This window comes from Camelus dromedarius, chromosome 11, assembly GCF_036321535.1.
Source record: "Camelus dromedarius isolate mCamDro1 chromosome 11, mCamDro1.pat, whole genome shotgun sequence".
NCBI classification, from domain to species: domain Eukaryota; kingdom Metazoa; phylum Chordata; class Mammalia; order Artiodactyla; family Camelidae; genus Camelus; species Camelus dromedarius.
Window position 1 is genome coordinate 26,756,571 of NC_087446.1, and position 15,509 is coordinate 26,772,079.

A 15,509-nucleotide genomic window follows, 5' to 3' on the forward strand; every position below is an offset into this window, starting at 1 on the left:
GAATTTAACTGCATTTAAGAAATGTGTTAGAAATAGTCTGACTTAAAATAAAGGGCATATGGGGTTCACAGAACTCATGCTGAGCTTTCCTGACAGGTGCCTCAAAAAGACAGCAGCTTCTGTCTGAACAGCAGGAACTGTGGAACCCGAGGGGCCCAAAGGACTAACAGTTGGAAACTCAGGTAACACAAAATGATGGGCTGTGCATGGAGAAAACCAAAGCAGGTTACAAATATGAGCCACAAAGTAAAATACTTCGTATGACTGCAGATCCTGGTTTGCAATTGAATTGCCTCCGGCTGCTCTGTGCAGCTTATCCCAGGGTGAGAAGCTGCGGGGTCTCCTTGAGCGCAGGTTAGTGATTTTTCCCAAATAACACAGTGATGGGGGGGAAAGACAGGGGAGGTTAGACTTGACAGCAGTAGTGTCAGAGTCACATCCACAGGCACAGGGACGGAGTGGTCCTTCCCTACAAAGGAGACGGTCCTTTCACCCTTTGCCAGAATGGCACAACCTGGAAGAGCAGATGAACTGCTGTGGCGTTCAGACCTTGGCCCCAGTCAGGCTAAGCTCTTAAGAATTACGCCCTTCATCAGCTTTCTTGTGTTTCTGCTTCCCATCACTTGGTGGAATACCCATCAGTGTACGAGCAGGATCCCACAGAGACTTCATCAGGAATATTCTTTGAAAGTTCATCTCTAGTAAGGAAATTCACTGAAAGGTAGCAGCATGGGTTTCTTCTCTCAGGTGTTTGTGTCCCTTTCCTTCCAGTGGGAAAACATTCATTGATTCTTCCCTCTTATCCTTTATTTTCACTAAGTAGGAAATGCAAAAGCACATGTCAATGTCCATGTGAGAAGTCGTCGGGAGGTTGGCACCTCTGCATCTGCAGTAGCCAAGCTCATTTACTGTTGGTCTCTTTGGTTTGTTTTTTGTTTCATTTTGGAAAAGAAACAGTTGTACCTTGCTTCCCATTGTACTATTTCGAAAGACCCACGATGACCTTTAGTGGGAAATTAGGCTTACATTTCCTTCTGGGGAGGTGAGGGACTATATATATTCATCTTTCCAGAACCTTCCCTGGTCATGTCATGAGGCCTCCTGTGTGCAACATCCTGGGCACTGGCCATGCAGAATACCTGCCCTGTACCTCTTTGTGTGGGCCACGTTTCCTCGAGTGACTTTTCTCCTCATCTTGTGTTCATTTACGCAGGTGTGAGCAGTACAAATAACTGTTGTGTACAAGAACTAATTATTTTTTTAAGGAGGTACAATTTCCTGCCAACTTAGTATTGCCTCAGCAGTCAGTGGAAAGGACTATGTGTGTCCACGATACAAGGATGTTTTAGCTCAGCGTACCACGCTTCAGAGCTCACAGATTCCCCAAGAATGTGTTAGTGGAACCCCAGGGGCCTCCAGACTCCAGTTCAAATGTTTTAGGCCATTTGGTGAGGTAATTACAAAAGTGATATTTGAATATATCCTGAAAATAACAACATAATAGCTACAGTTAATTCCACACCAAGCTTTGTCCATGTTTACTCTAACTACCACGATCATTCTGCGTAGCAGGAATACTCTTAACACAGCTTTACAGCAGGGAGGGCTGGGCTCAGATGTCAGGTCATCACACTGGAATTCAAACATCTCAGTCCCTTCAAAGCTGCTTTAGCATACCCTGCTCCCTGCTCGATAAGATTGACCTCATGCAACCGGTTATAAAATGGTAGCGTCTACGTTACGTGTTAAATTTTACCTTGCTGATCAAGACTGAGAGTTCTGGAGTCAGGCCAGCCTGGATTCTGGACCTTTCTAGCATGTGACTCTGCAGGCAGTCACATAGTCTCTGTATACCTTAGTGTTCTTACCTGTGAAGTGAAGATAGTCTATCGCAGGACTATTGTAATCAGTGAGTTGTATTTGTAAAGGGGTAGGCACAGTCCTGAAACAAGAATTCATTGACAGTTACCCATTTTTATTGTTAACATACACACACACAAACATACACACAGTTTTTAATAATTATTTCTTGACTTTGCTAAAAAGGGATTATTTAATGAAAAACCTTAAAGTGTCAGTTTTGTTCTTAGAAATGGAAAAAAAAATCCATGCAAGATTCTAATTAAAAAGAATGTTAAAGAACAGAATCAGTTGATTTACCATCCCTTTTAGTTGCTGACATAGGCAGCCCAGAAATCCTGGTTTCTCAGTCTGCTGAGAGGTCTGGATAAACTGAGGACATTGTGGACGTTGGTTGCTTCGGAGGGACTTCCCAGCAGTCTGAGACTCACCTGCTGATGGTCACATCACTCACAGCCATTCTTACTGACTGCACGGTCTGCAGGAGGTGAATGGAAAGTGTACTGGCCCAAGCGATGTGACCATCATTCTCAGGGATCTGGGTCTGCTGTCGCTGATGGGAGCACCCATTTATGTACTCAAGCTTTTAAGGACTCCCGCATCTAAGAAATCTCCCCTGGGAAGTTCCTTCCTTCCTCTGACACCCTATCCAGCAAGTGCTTTCTAGGTGGAGGGAGAAGGGGGTGGGTCAGAGTTGGGTCTGAGAGCCACTCTCCCGTGACGGGGAGGAATCTTCCACTCGTGGGTGAAGAGTGCTCTGCTGAAGGCCACATGATGGGAATACACCTAGCTTTCACTGAATGAGCCACCTGCTTAGCTCAGTTTCTACAGTAATTTTGCACATGTGTGATTCCAAGGTTATTTTTATTAAATGTCTGACAAGTGTGCATCTTTTGGTGTAAGTCGGCCAGGTTTTTCTGGAGCCATCAGAAGTTTTAGATTCTTTACCCAAACTCTAAAGTCAAAGCCTTGCTAGGTTATTGCACCCCCCATCCTGCCTCACCTAACCAGTTTCCCAGGGAAAAAGCCTTTATGATGGGGATTTCTCTGCTCTTTTGTTATGTTGTCTGTATGGTAATTTGCTTTCAGTAATTCAGGATTGCTACCATAGCACTCTAATGCTTTAAAGATGGATAATTAGCTGTAACATTCTCTAATATGAACCAATACCTTAGCTCAGTAACCTGTGGGTTTTTTAGAGAAGTTTGTATAAAAGGTGTTAAAAAATTATTTCTGTTGCTGAAATTGGTGGCACTTACGATGTATCATTGTTAGAGGAGGTACAGCAGGACCTGTGGATCTTGAATGACTGAGATATAAGAAGGCAGCCAGCCCACATGCATGTGTACCCACTCAGCCTCCAGACCTGGAGCCTGGACCCTGCTCCCCCCTCCCCCTGCCGCCGTCGCCCCTTTAAGGTATGCAGACCGCTGGGCTTTATTTTGGAACGTTGCTGTCTTTCCTTCAGCCTGGCCCTTCTATGCAAGGTGATGTTAATCAAAATGCAGGGAGGTGGAGAGGACTCAGTTTAGATGACTGTACCCACTTGCCAAAATGGTTTTTTTTTTTCCGTCTAGTTAAATTTAGTATGAAATGTACTTTTATAGTGAGAGTGAGGAGTGTGACCTAAATCTGGGGCCTCTTACCACTAGAGGTCTCTGATTTTTATCAAAAGAATCTGACATTTATCCAACATCCACCTTGGCTCAGAAGCAAACTTGTGAAAAATACAGGTGCTCAAGTCCCATCTCCAGTACGTCTGATCTAAATGATGCGAGGTGCATCCCAGGCGTCGATATGTTTCAGAAGTTCCCCTAGGGAATTCTAGTCTGCAACCTGAGCTGAGAACCGCAGGCTTAGAATTCACAGCACTCACTCCCCATCACTCCCCTTGTCTAGGGAGAGGTTTCCAGCCAGACCAGTGGGTCTTGGAATAAATGTTTAGAGGAAGCTGGAGGTACTTGCTTTAGTCCACGCCCCCCTCGGCGACTCTTGAGATGTCTGGAGAGGGGCAGGAGCCAGGAGTGGCTCTCACAGGTGGACAACGCTTTGAAAAGCACCTGATATCCGAGACATCCAGGTTCCTCACCCATTAGCTCTGGTCCAAAAGCACAGACGTTTTCTTAAAGGTTGCCTGGAAGGATGAATCAGCTAGTGCACTTCACCCACACATATCAGAACTTCTTAACAGAAAAGTACAGCTGTTGACATAACTGATCACCTTGTCCTTGTAAGCTCAATTCTTGAGCTGGCACAAACTCTGGTTTCTTTTCAAGAGGCCTGAACCTGTACCCGGATCTGTCTGTGGTTTTGCCTAAAAGAAGGTTTCTCTTGGTAACAGCCTCATGTGTTTCATTGAGCACTGTTGTGTGTCTAGGTCTGAAATGATTGCTGGAGTGTATGGAAATCAGTAAGAGTCAGACCTTGCTGTCACAAAAGTAAGTCTGATTGGGGAGGTTAGACACATCCCCAGGTAGCTAGAATGTAAGAAAATAAATGTAGTAATTGCAATAGAAAAAAAGGGCTGTAGGAACAAGAGGAGGAAGTGGGTTTATTGACCTTGGGTGTTGGGAAGTGGCCAAGAGAACATAGTATTCGAGGTAGATCCCTATAGATAAACAGAAACCACCCCCCTCCCACCAAGTCCCAGAAGGATAGAAGAAGAAAGGCAGTCTACGTAAGCGAGCCAGTGGCACGAGCGGAGGTCTGGAGCCGTGGACACGCATGACCGTGGGAGAGCTGTTGAGCGGTCTGGAGGGCACAGAGCGGCAAAGAACACAGGAAAGGTAGTTTAAAGCCAGGTGGGCCTGGGCTGTGGGTGTCCTGCTAAGAAGTTTGGAATTTTTGTCTAGTCGGTGAGAAGTCATCGCAGATATTTACACATCGCAGATGTGGCATGATCTCAGAATATGGTTCTGGTAACAAAGGGGGTGAGTAGGCTGGAGGGGAGAAAGTGAGGTGGGAAGACCAATTAGGAAGCAGTTGCAGTTGTCCAAGAAAATGATGCTCTACCATCTCGATAGTCCTGTCCCCAAAATAACGTACTGACCATCCTGCTTCATTTTATTCCTCTTATTTCTGGGGTAGGACAATCACTTAGCCCTTCTGTGACCCAGAATCCCTCCCTAGTAATAGAAAATGACAAAGTCCGTATCTCATCTCACACAGGCAGGTCCTGAGAGGTGCTTGTAGTGGTAAGTAAGAAAGAGGGGGAAATGTTATTCTAAATGCCAATTTCTAGAAAGAAATTACCTTTTGCCACTAACTTTTTATTATAAAAATTTCAAACCTGCAGAAAAGTTGGGTAAAAGTGTCAGAAATACTTGTTGGAGAGAAGTTTCTATTGAAGCTCCAAGTGCTCACAACCCAGGAAGTGGCATTTCTAATGCAATCGTTCGTGGCCTTTAGGACGAAAATGCCATTGCAACGTGTGTGGTTACAAACACTGTTCCGTAAAGTAAAATTTTGTAAAGAAAGATCTTGTCTCCCTGTTGGTTTTCATTACAAATAAAAGTATAAGGCATGTCAATCCTATTACTCTTACGGCTAAAATGGGGTGGCGGCATCCCATGTTAGTAGAAGGAGTTAAACACAGTCATTTAAGTAAAAAGTTGGGCATAATGCCTTCAGGTTGTTCTTGCGTTTGGGGTGTTGGGAGTCTGGCTTGGAAGAAAGGGACACCTTGCTGTGCCTTTTCCACCTGTTACGCAGGCCTCTTTGACAACTAGATCTCCATTTCACCACCCAGAACCGTAGCCGGGTTGCCTCCTCTTTTTGGAAAAGTCTCACTGGTATCTATTACAGGATGCACTTCAGGCTGAAAATGCTTTCAACTTTGCCCAAATGACTGTTTTCAACCTTTTCAAAAAACTCCACGGTAATACATCTGCTGAGTTGAGGCAAGATCTTCTGAGGGATAAAAAGATCAATCACATGGGGACATGAAGAAGCTAAAAGGTGGGAACAAGACCTCAGAGAGAATGTTGCAAAGGAAGCGTTCAGTGTGCTGTCAGAATAGTGTACAGTTCAAGATCCAAAAGGATGGTGGTGTTAGGTGACCGACGGAGTCCTTCCATCCCTGGGTGGGACGACTTGGACTTACCCTGAGGAACTCCACAGGTCTCCATTTTATACTTGAAAACTAAATGATTATAACGTTGTATAACGAGACATGTCAGGAACACATAAGGAGAAGGTAATATTCACTACTTTCTAAGGTACTGTTATGTAAGTAATAAATGATTAGTTCTCTCAAATGGAAATATTTGCTCTGGTACAGTAAATTATTCTGATTCACTTGTTCTCTCAACATGCATTTTTGGGAAAAAACTTACTGGCAAAATTCATCACAAAGCAGTTGAGAGATTACAAATTACAGAAGGATAACCCTTTTTAATCCTCACACAAATTAGTTCTTATTTTAAGGGCAATGTAAATATCACAACATCACAGTCTGCATTTGCACGTACTCATCCATTACACATTAGATTCCTTTACCTCAAAGCTCTCAAAGGAAACAACTGGAGACCTGGCTGTGCTGACAACAGAGAATCAGATACGAATAAAGAATTCTTCATTTACTAATAAAGTAACGTGGCCATTTGATAATTCTAATTTCAGTTTCAATTTTTAAAGGTGGCTTATTCACTTCTTTTTTAAAATACGCGCAAGCCACAGACTGGGAGAAAATGTTTGCACAAGACACATCTGATAAAGGACTGTTATGCAACATGTACAAAGATCTCTTAAAGCTCAGCAGTAAGAAAATGAACAGCCCGATTTTAAAAAGGGCCAGAGACCTTAATGGCCACTTCACCAAAGACATGGAGATGATGAGTAAGCACATGAAAAGATGCCCCACATCTTATGTCACCAGGGAAGTGCAAATTAAAACAACAGTGAGACACCACTGCACAGCTGTCAGAGTGGCCAAAACCTGAAACACTGACAACACGAAAGGCTGGCAAAGATGTGTGGTGACAGGAACTCTCATCCATTGCTGGTGGGAATGCAAAATGGCACAGCCACTTTGGAAGGCAGTTTGGCAACTTCTTACAAAACTAAACATACTCTTCATATGATACAGTCACACTCCTTAGTATTTACCCAAAGGAGCTGAAAACATGTCCACAAAAAAACCCTGCACATAGATGTTTATAGCAGCTTTATTCATAACTGCCAAAACTTAGAAGCAACAAGATGTCCTTCAGTTGGTGAATGAGTAAACTGTGGTCAATCCAGGCAATGGAGTATTATTCAGCACTAAAAAGAAATGTGTTACCAAGTCATGAAGAGACTTGTAAGGAGCTGAAATGCGTATTGCTAAGTGAAAGAAGCAAATCTGAAAAGGCTACACACTGTATGAGTACAAGTATATGACCTTGAAAAGGCAAAACTATGGAGACAGGAAAAAGATCAGTGATTGCCAAGGGTTGGAGGTTGGGACGGGTGAATTGGTGGAGCACAGAGGTTTTGTAGGGCAGTGTTTCTGTATGATATTATAATGACAGATACACATCAGTATACATTTGTTAAAATCCACAGGGTGTACAACACCGAGAGTGGGCTCTGACATGAATTTTGGACTTTGGGTGATAACAAGATCGGAGTGTAGGCTCATTGCTTCCACTCTGGTGAGGGATGTTGATAACGGCAGAGACTGTGCATGTGTGGGACAGGGTGTATATGGGAAATTTCTGTACTTCCTGCTCAATTTTGCCCTAAACCTAAAACCGCCTGTAAGTGTATTTTATAATAAATGAAAAAAAAATTAATAAAGTGCTGCTTCCAGATGACATGGAACTGCAGAATACAGTTTTCTCATAAACGAGATGAATGCCCCTTTTCAAATATCTACATATATTATACAGTTTTTTCTTCTCTTAAAAAATGAAACATTACTGAGTTATATTTGGGTAGATGATCATTGTGCATGGAACAAAATTCAAAACGAAAGAAGTGGTATAGAGTAAAAGTCTCTCCTAGATCCCTAGTTCCTTTCTCCAGAGGCAGCCACTGTTAACCAGTCTTGTGGGTTCTCCCAAAGAGAGTCTGTCCATACACAAACATATACATTTAGTCTTCCTGGTGACGTCATGACACAGCTGTAGCAGACGCAGCCTACAGGAGTGCAAGTTGATTTTCACTGAACGCACTTTGGAGGTGGGCTCACATCAGAAAACATAGAGCTCCCTCAGTCTTTTTAATGGCCACATGGCATCTCACTGCGTGAGCACAGCGTGGTTTATGTATGCACCCTTCCTCTCGGTGGGCATTGAGATTGTTCATAATCTTGTCTGCACCTGCAGGCAAAGGCTGAGGTACATAGGCTCTTTACACACGTGTCCACTTTGTGTGTATTTGTAGGATGAATTCTTAGATGTGGAATTGCTTGGTCAGAGTGTGCAAATTTATAATTTTGCTTCCTGTCACCTAACCGCCTCCTTCGGAGATTGTACAAGTTTGCATTCCCGCCACTGCTGTTTTTTCCTGTGCCTTAGCTGACACAGTGTGCCCCCAAACCTTGTGCTAGTCAGATAGATGAGTCTTCATATCTCATGACAGCTTTAACTTCCATTTCTCTCACTAAGAGTCAGGTAGAGCATCTTTTCCTGTGTTTAAAGGCTGTTTGAATTTCCTTTCCTGTGAGCGATATACTCACATTCTCTTCCAGTTTTTTGATTGGTAAATAAATATGTAAAATAAAAATCCTGTTTTATTTTTATGCTTTATTTTTCAACCATAATATCAAGTTGGTTGTAGCCACTGAACTTTAACACCAGAACTCAATTATTAGTTTTAGATAGAAAAAAAAAAATGTAGAGGGGCTTAGTAATCCCAGGGGTGGATCGCTTCAAGGTGACTTGCAGGATGAACAACAGGCTCGTATTTTCCTATGACTTTGTGGCCAGCTCCCTGACATGCCCACCTGGTGTCTGCACCGCTGTTTTCTCTGCCTCAGCTCTCTCTCTGCCTCGTTTTTGCAGCCCTGGGATTGCGCCTTCCAACAGAGCCTTGGCGAGGAATCTTTGCCATAGGTTTTATTCTCTAGGGAATTTGACTAAGACAATGATTTAAAAAAAAAAAAGAAATCACTCATTCTACCTTCAGTCCAGCCTACTGCCTACAGTCTATTTTCTTCCTAATTAGAAGGATGATTGGAGATCTAAAATCTGCATTAAAGTTAACTAGCACACCAGTGAAGGGTCCGTGCGTTGAAAAGTACGTTCCCTACACCTCATCTAACGTTCCTGTGAGTGGGTTTCATCTCACCACAATACGGCTGGATGCGAGCATTTCTTTCCTCAGATGGGTTACTCTACCCAGCTTGGTGTGGGTGCTCGCAGCCTGCTATTCACCGATCCACTTCCTCATCTCCATGCATCGTGGTACCTCTGATACCATCCTCGGCCTCTGTGTCCTGACCTCGCGGTTCACTCTGAGCAGACTCGTGATGTGTACTTGTGATAAAGCCAGGTCAAAGTAATATTCAGAATCCTTTTGATGCAGGATATTCTATTTTGGGTAAAATATGTATCTTTTAATCAACAGCTAAAGAGTATCAGCTGCCAAGAGCAATGTGATGTTTGGGAATTAGAAACAAGACACTTGAAACCACATCCAGACTGAGAAAGGGAACTTTTTCACTTCTCTACTTAGTGGACCAGATAGTATCTTCTTAAGGAGAGGTGGGGTTGAGGATAAAGGCTCTTAGACATTTAGTGCCATCACTCTGCTGTCACAGCTGCCTCAGGGCTGTGAATGCTGGAAGTGTATATTAAGGCTGTTATTTTAATGAGTTAAAATTCCCTCCCGGTTTGGTTAGATAATAATGGCTGAGGCTGAGTTTATGACTGATACTCTTCTGAGATTAAAACAAAAACAACAAAAGCCAATGCTCTTTGACCCCCAGCAAGCCTGAGGAGTGAGAACAGTTTTCATTATAATGTGACACTCAGGATGAGTTGAGAAGGAGAAGTAAGGCGTCAGTGGGTGGGGGTGGAGAAAGGAAGGATTTCTCTTCCTGGCCTCTGGTCCCTTGATTCAAAATTTATCTCCCCTGCATATCTGTGTTGTTCCCCAGCCACTTTAGTGAGCCATAAGGGAAGCCAGATTCCACATCTTAGGAAGCTGCCAAGTGGGAAAAAAGCTTGGGAGGGCAATAGTCTTCCATAAGGCACCTGAGTCTTGGTCGGTCTCCCTGGGCTGGGAGCTAGTGAGACTCACTCCTGTTACACCCACCCCAAGGAGGCTCTCCATTCAGGAAGACGCTGAGGCTTGGGGGTCAGGTGGAGCTGGAGCTTCCTGAGGGGCACAAAAGTTAGTCCAGTAGAGTCGTATTTTTAAATCATGAAGAATAATTTCAAAGCTTTTGAGGGTCCAAGAATGAGTGCTTTTGTGAAGGTTAATATGAATGACTTTGAGATAAACAAGTCATCAAATCATCATCAGTATGGGGGTGGAAATTCTATTAGTAGCAGGATTTATGATTGCTGAAATATTTTGTATGATTATTCAGATTGATTTCTAGACTGAGTTTACTCATTCTTAATCAGATGACTTTTATTATAAAAGTTGATTCTAAAGGAGTGTTCATTAATAAAAAATGCTCTTAACCACATTTCTTTGTTACAAGTGATAGATAATAATTTGTGCTAAGAAACCTCAACTTCTAGACACATATTTTACCAAAACTCCTCTTGCACTAAAAAATGACAAGCCCTTCAAGCCCTTATCCCTCTGTACTCACATCAGGGTCCTGTGCGATGGTTCTAGGGGAGGGAGGGCAGGTGGCAGTGAGGGACATGGCAGGGAAAAATCAGTGGGAGAGAGTCTGTTGATGAAATGAGTTGCACACATCTAAAACTAAAATAACCACAATTACTTATCCTAGTATATACATCCAGGTAACTTTGGGAAATTTACGTAGAACTAACCGGAGGGCCTAAATGAAGCCTTCTGAAGAGAGTCAGTTTTTCAAAAATGTGTGTTCTCTTGGATTCTTGGGATTCTAGAAACTTAGTTATCCAAGCGAAATGGCCATAGAGGCAGCAAGAAGCTAACTGTGGGGAGCAACACACGGGCACTTGTCCCCAACATCATAATGTCTGTATGTCCTTTCCATGACCCCCACCATCAAAAGCCCCACCAAGAACAATTTGTGTTTTCCAGCTTAATGCACATTTCTATCTGAATGTCTCTCTCCTCCAGCTCCCACCTGGGCATTTGTCAATCCCTTATGAGCTTAGAGAGTTTACACTGTGACACAAGCAATATTCACACACTCACTTCACATCCTGCAGGAGAGAGAAGACAGCATGAGAAATTCTGTGGCCACGAACTGAAAGTAGTTTATTACCTTTTCTTTAGAAGATTTAACGTCACAACTTCAGGGAGAGGATCAACAGTCCTCTGTGAGCCAAGCCTGACTTTCCCACTTCCCCTGGAGTTTCGAGAAGAATCTGAGCAGGTGTGGAATTACATGTTAGTACCTGAAACGGGTGCAGCCCCCACCCTGGAATGAAAGTACACGTCCAGAGGACTTGCTTCCAGAGGGTGGTGGAAGGAACAACACAGACAGCTGTGTGCCCACACGCTCAGCCATATGCTGCTCCAGCCACACAGCTCTCCTCCCCCCGTTTCCTGCACATGATTCATCTATTCTTTTTCTCCTTTTTCAGAGATAACTGTGTAGGCATTTAAGGAGGGGAAAGTCATTAAGAAAAGTGGAATCTGGAGTTCTTAGGCTGAGGTAGAGCAGATTCAACAGTCTGGAATTTCACAAAGCAAACAGCGTGGGTGTGGGCTCTGGGCTCCTGTCTCCTACTGGTGCCTTGTTTCATAACAGGCTCTCATCATCCGTCACGAACAGGTCGACAGAAATGGCTGTATGTAAACTCTGAGCGAGCGCATTAGTCTGGCAAGAGCAGAAGAGGAGAGAAGGGCGGAAGTCAGGGCAAGGATTCTGGACTTCTCAGCTGGAGACGGTCGTACTCGCCATCATGCTTGGCTTCTCACCATCATGCGCTAGCATCACACCAGTGAGTGGCATCTTTGTGACTTTTTCTAATAAGGAAGCCAAAAAGCTGTCACCAGAGTCGTGCTTTAAAGGAGGCCTTGGCCAATAGCCTGAGAAGGTGATTACAGGCATGTTCCTGACACCAAAGGGTCTTAGTGACAGCATGCTGTGTGTTCATGAGCACCCCCAAAAAAGAGGTGTGTCATACGTATTTATTGAATTGCCTCACATTGGAGGCAGATGGTCCTCAGTTCAAATCCCGGCTCTGTGTCCAGCTTCTGGGACACCAGACGAATTGCTAAACCTCTGGGACTCTCAGGTGCCTCCTGTGTTTGTTGGGGATAAGGACACTTACCTCATGGGGTGGAGTAAGGACTGAAGAGGGAGATGTAACTACTTCCGGGGGTCTCGGAACAAGGGAGATACACAAATACCAAACAAACAGGAAAATGCCTTATCATTTCACTTCAGCTTCTGCCACAGCTACACCTTGATGCTAGCAAGGTAAAGAGCTCAAAGGAGAATTGGGGGCAGTGGGCGAAAGCTCTTGCCCCTTCCAGTACGGCCTCACCCATCGGGAGAGGAAGGGGCAGGTACCGTGTGGGACCCAGCAGTTGAACTGCGTGGAATGTATTCTTCTTGTTAATGCAAGACACAGGGAGGGGAGAGGGAGGGAGGCAAAGAGACAAGAAGAGCTGGATGACATCTCCCTCCACCGTCAACAGTCACCACGTCCCCTGTGGCTAGTGAAGGGCCCAGGATCCTACTGCTGAGTAGAGTAAACAGCTCCCAGATCAGGCTGCGTTCTTAAAGACTCTAGCATGGTGCCTCCATTTTCTCATCTGTAAAATGGGTTTTATGAGAGCATTTATCTCTTGAGTTGTGAAGATGGAAGAAGATAATCTATGCAAAGGACTAAGCACGGGAGCCCAGGACAGTCAGCAGGACACAAGTGTTAGCGTCTGTTATTATTTTGTGTCTCTTGTCAATACATGGACTTGTTAATCAGTTCAGGCATTAACCTGTTTATTGATCAGTTTTCATTTAGTAAATACTTACTCCGTTCAGTGAACTGAATTGTACAGTCATTCCATTCATTTAGTTATCATCAATTACTTATTCAGATCTTATGCTATGCTGGTGCTCTGCTCGGCTCAGGAGATGCCAAGGCACATTTGGCAAGAAGCTTGGAGGCTATTTGGGTGAGATATGTGTTAAGAAAAACAGGACAAGACAGTCAGGAGCCAGGAAGGGCTTCACAGAGAAGATGCTTTGTGAACTGGATCCTGAAGAATGAACAGCCTGAGGAGTTTGAGCTTGAGAATTTCAGGTAACAAAAACAGCTTGCAAAAAGGGATGACACTGTGGGAGAAAAATCAGGGCTGGGAGCCACCAGGACTTTGGTGTGGGCGGCATTTGGCCATCTGCCTGGCGTCTTTGCCTGAATTCAGGCTCAGCCCTGGGCTAAGACCATGGGGGCCCACTGCAGCTCAGCCCCATCCCAGGTATTGGCCCAGGTCTGCTCTTAGGCAGAGGAAATGTGAGCAGCTCACCTCACCCATCCCTGGTAGGCTGGGCTCCGGGTTCTGCTCTGAGCTCTTGCTGCATTTCCAGCTATGGCTGCTTGGTCCTCTGGGGGTTGCTGTCCACCAGACACCTCTTGGCTCCCTCAGGTGGAATACAGACTGAAGACCTCTTGTTGAAAATTTCTGATGACAACCATGTGGCTAAACTGCCCCACCGCTGCGTAAAGAGGAATACCCATCTGCAACCTGTTTCCGCTGCCTGGCAAAACTGCCCCTGGAACCCTCCCATGAACAAACCTGGTTTGGCTCACCTCTGATTGGAGTCCTCAACTCTGTTCTGATGATTGCTATTGAAAAACGCACTCGCTTGGTATTGAAAGTAGCACCAAACATAGGCTTTTGGGGATACAAGTTATGCAGTATGCTTTAGTAAATTCCCACAAGCATTTGGGCCTAGAGACAGTGTCCAAAAAAAGCTCTCAGAGTATCTGAGCCTTGGTATGGGCCAGGCCTGGCTGTCCTGATTGGCATTTTCTGGCGTGTGTCATTTTCCTTAACATTGCTCACAAGACTGGGACACCAGTCATATGCTACCAGCCACCACTTCTCAAAAACAAACTTGGGAATAAAGTCGCAAGAGGAAATGAGGACCATTTGGAAACTTGAGAGCCCACATGTTCTCTATGTGACTTTTTTTCTTTCAGGAAGGATTTCAGAGTTTCAACCTGTTTTAATGCTAGCCCATCTGGCTGCTTTATTAATGAAGACGGCAACATCTTCTCATGCTATCGTGTAAGGCAGTACTTTCCAAAAAAATTGCAGAAAGAACTTTTGGATTTGATGTACCATAATTTGTCTTTTTCTTTTTTTTCCCCTTTGGAAAAAAAAAAAAAACCAACTGGAGTGCATTTTCGGGAGAGTATGTGCATAGAAATATTCGGTGAGTCATGCCTTGTGTTGTAGGTCTATTCTGGTACGTGGGGTTTCCAGGACAATTACATAAGTGTTAGCATAGCCAGGAACTTTTGACATTTGTGGCAGCTTAAATGGAGTTCTTTTCTTCATTGGAAATATCCTAATTGTTGTTTCCTTAAATGTAAAATGCATAAAACCAGTGAAGCAGTATAAATTAATTTTGAGGCATTTTTCTCAAGTGTGCTTTGTTGGCAAAGAAACTGAAGAAAATTTATTTGAGATGAAATACAGGTGATCAAGCTGTAACAAATACAGTAATCTAATCACCCAGCAAAAATTGCCTGGGAGCATAAACTGTGAGCGAGATATTTTTGTTTCTTTTTTTTCTACCATCCATCAAGATTTCCTTCACAGTTTGAGTGTCTGTAGCACATTATTTACTTGGACAACCTTAAATAGAGGAGTTATTCAGTAACATGGTTTTGAAAATGCTGGGGTTCCAAGAGCCACTAGAACACACCAATAGCTTGCTTTTAAATTTTAGAAGATCATCCAGGAAATAATGAGATATTCCAAGTGCCACTAGTAGGTTTGTCAGTTTTTGGTTTGTTTTGTTTTTCAATACTCAGGTTCTAAAACATCTTCCAAAAAGAGAAACTAAAGACAGACCCAACTAGTGGCATGGTCAGTTCATCTTTTCCATCAAAGTTAGCGCCCCAAATCTAGGGTTTAGGGGCTTTCTCAGGAGGGTGGAGCCCTTGGTTCTTGTAGATGGTTTGTTCAGTGTCTTGCACAATTTTCCTACTGGCTTATTTTCCTGCAGATAAGAGGTTGTAGTTATAGGTGTTCCTGTATTTACTGGTTCAAAAGATTGGTGCAAAGGACAGGCAGGCAGAGCGGGCACTGACTCATGGAGGGTGCTGTTTGCTGGTGCTCTGTGCGCTCCTTCTGAGGCGAGAGAGCACAGTTCACTGAGTCCATCTCTGCACACCCAAGCGCTGCTGGGTTCCTTCCGCATGTCCATGACTACCTGAACACCTTTCCTCTGTAGCCGAGCTGATGGCACAGGACCCCTTGGGAATCCCCATAGGGAAGGAGTGGTGAGATTGTGTGAACTGCGTGGGCTGTGGTCACGCAGGTGAGGATGCAGATGGGATCACAGTGTAGTAAGTAGTATCCTGTGACACACA

The 15,509-nt window shown here is 44.0% G+C and overlaps 1 long non-coding RNA gene across 2 annotated transcripts in view; it reads left to right on the forward strand.

Moving 5' to 3' along the window:
* The window catches only part of LOC105094860 (uncharacterized), a 74,813-nt gene that overhangs the window by 5,151 nt on the left and 54,153 nt on the right, over nt 1-15,509 (forward strand). The window contains exons 2-5 of one of the 2 annotated variants that reach the window (XR_010383156.1): nt 97-182; nt 11,732-11,900; nt 13,003-13,208; nt 13,552-14,344. This is a non-coding gene — a long non-coding RNA (uncharacterized LOC105094860). Of the gene's footprint in view, nt 1-96; nt 183-11,731; nt 11,901-13,002; nt 14,345-15,509 lie in introns of both variants that reach the window. The other variant, XR_010383155.1, reaches the window with a different exon arrangement.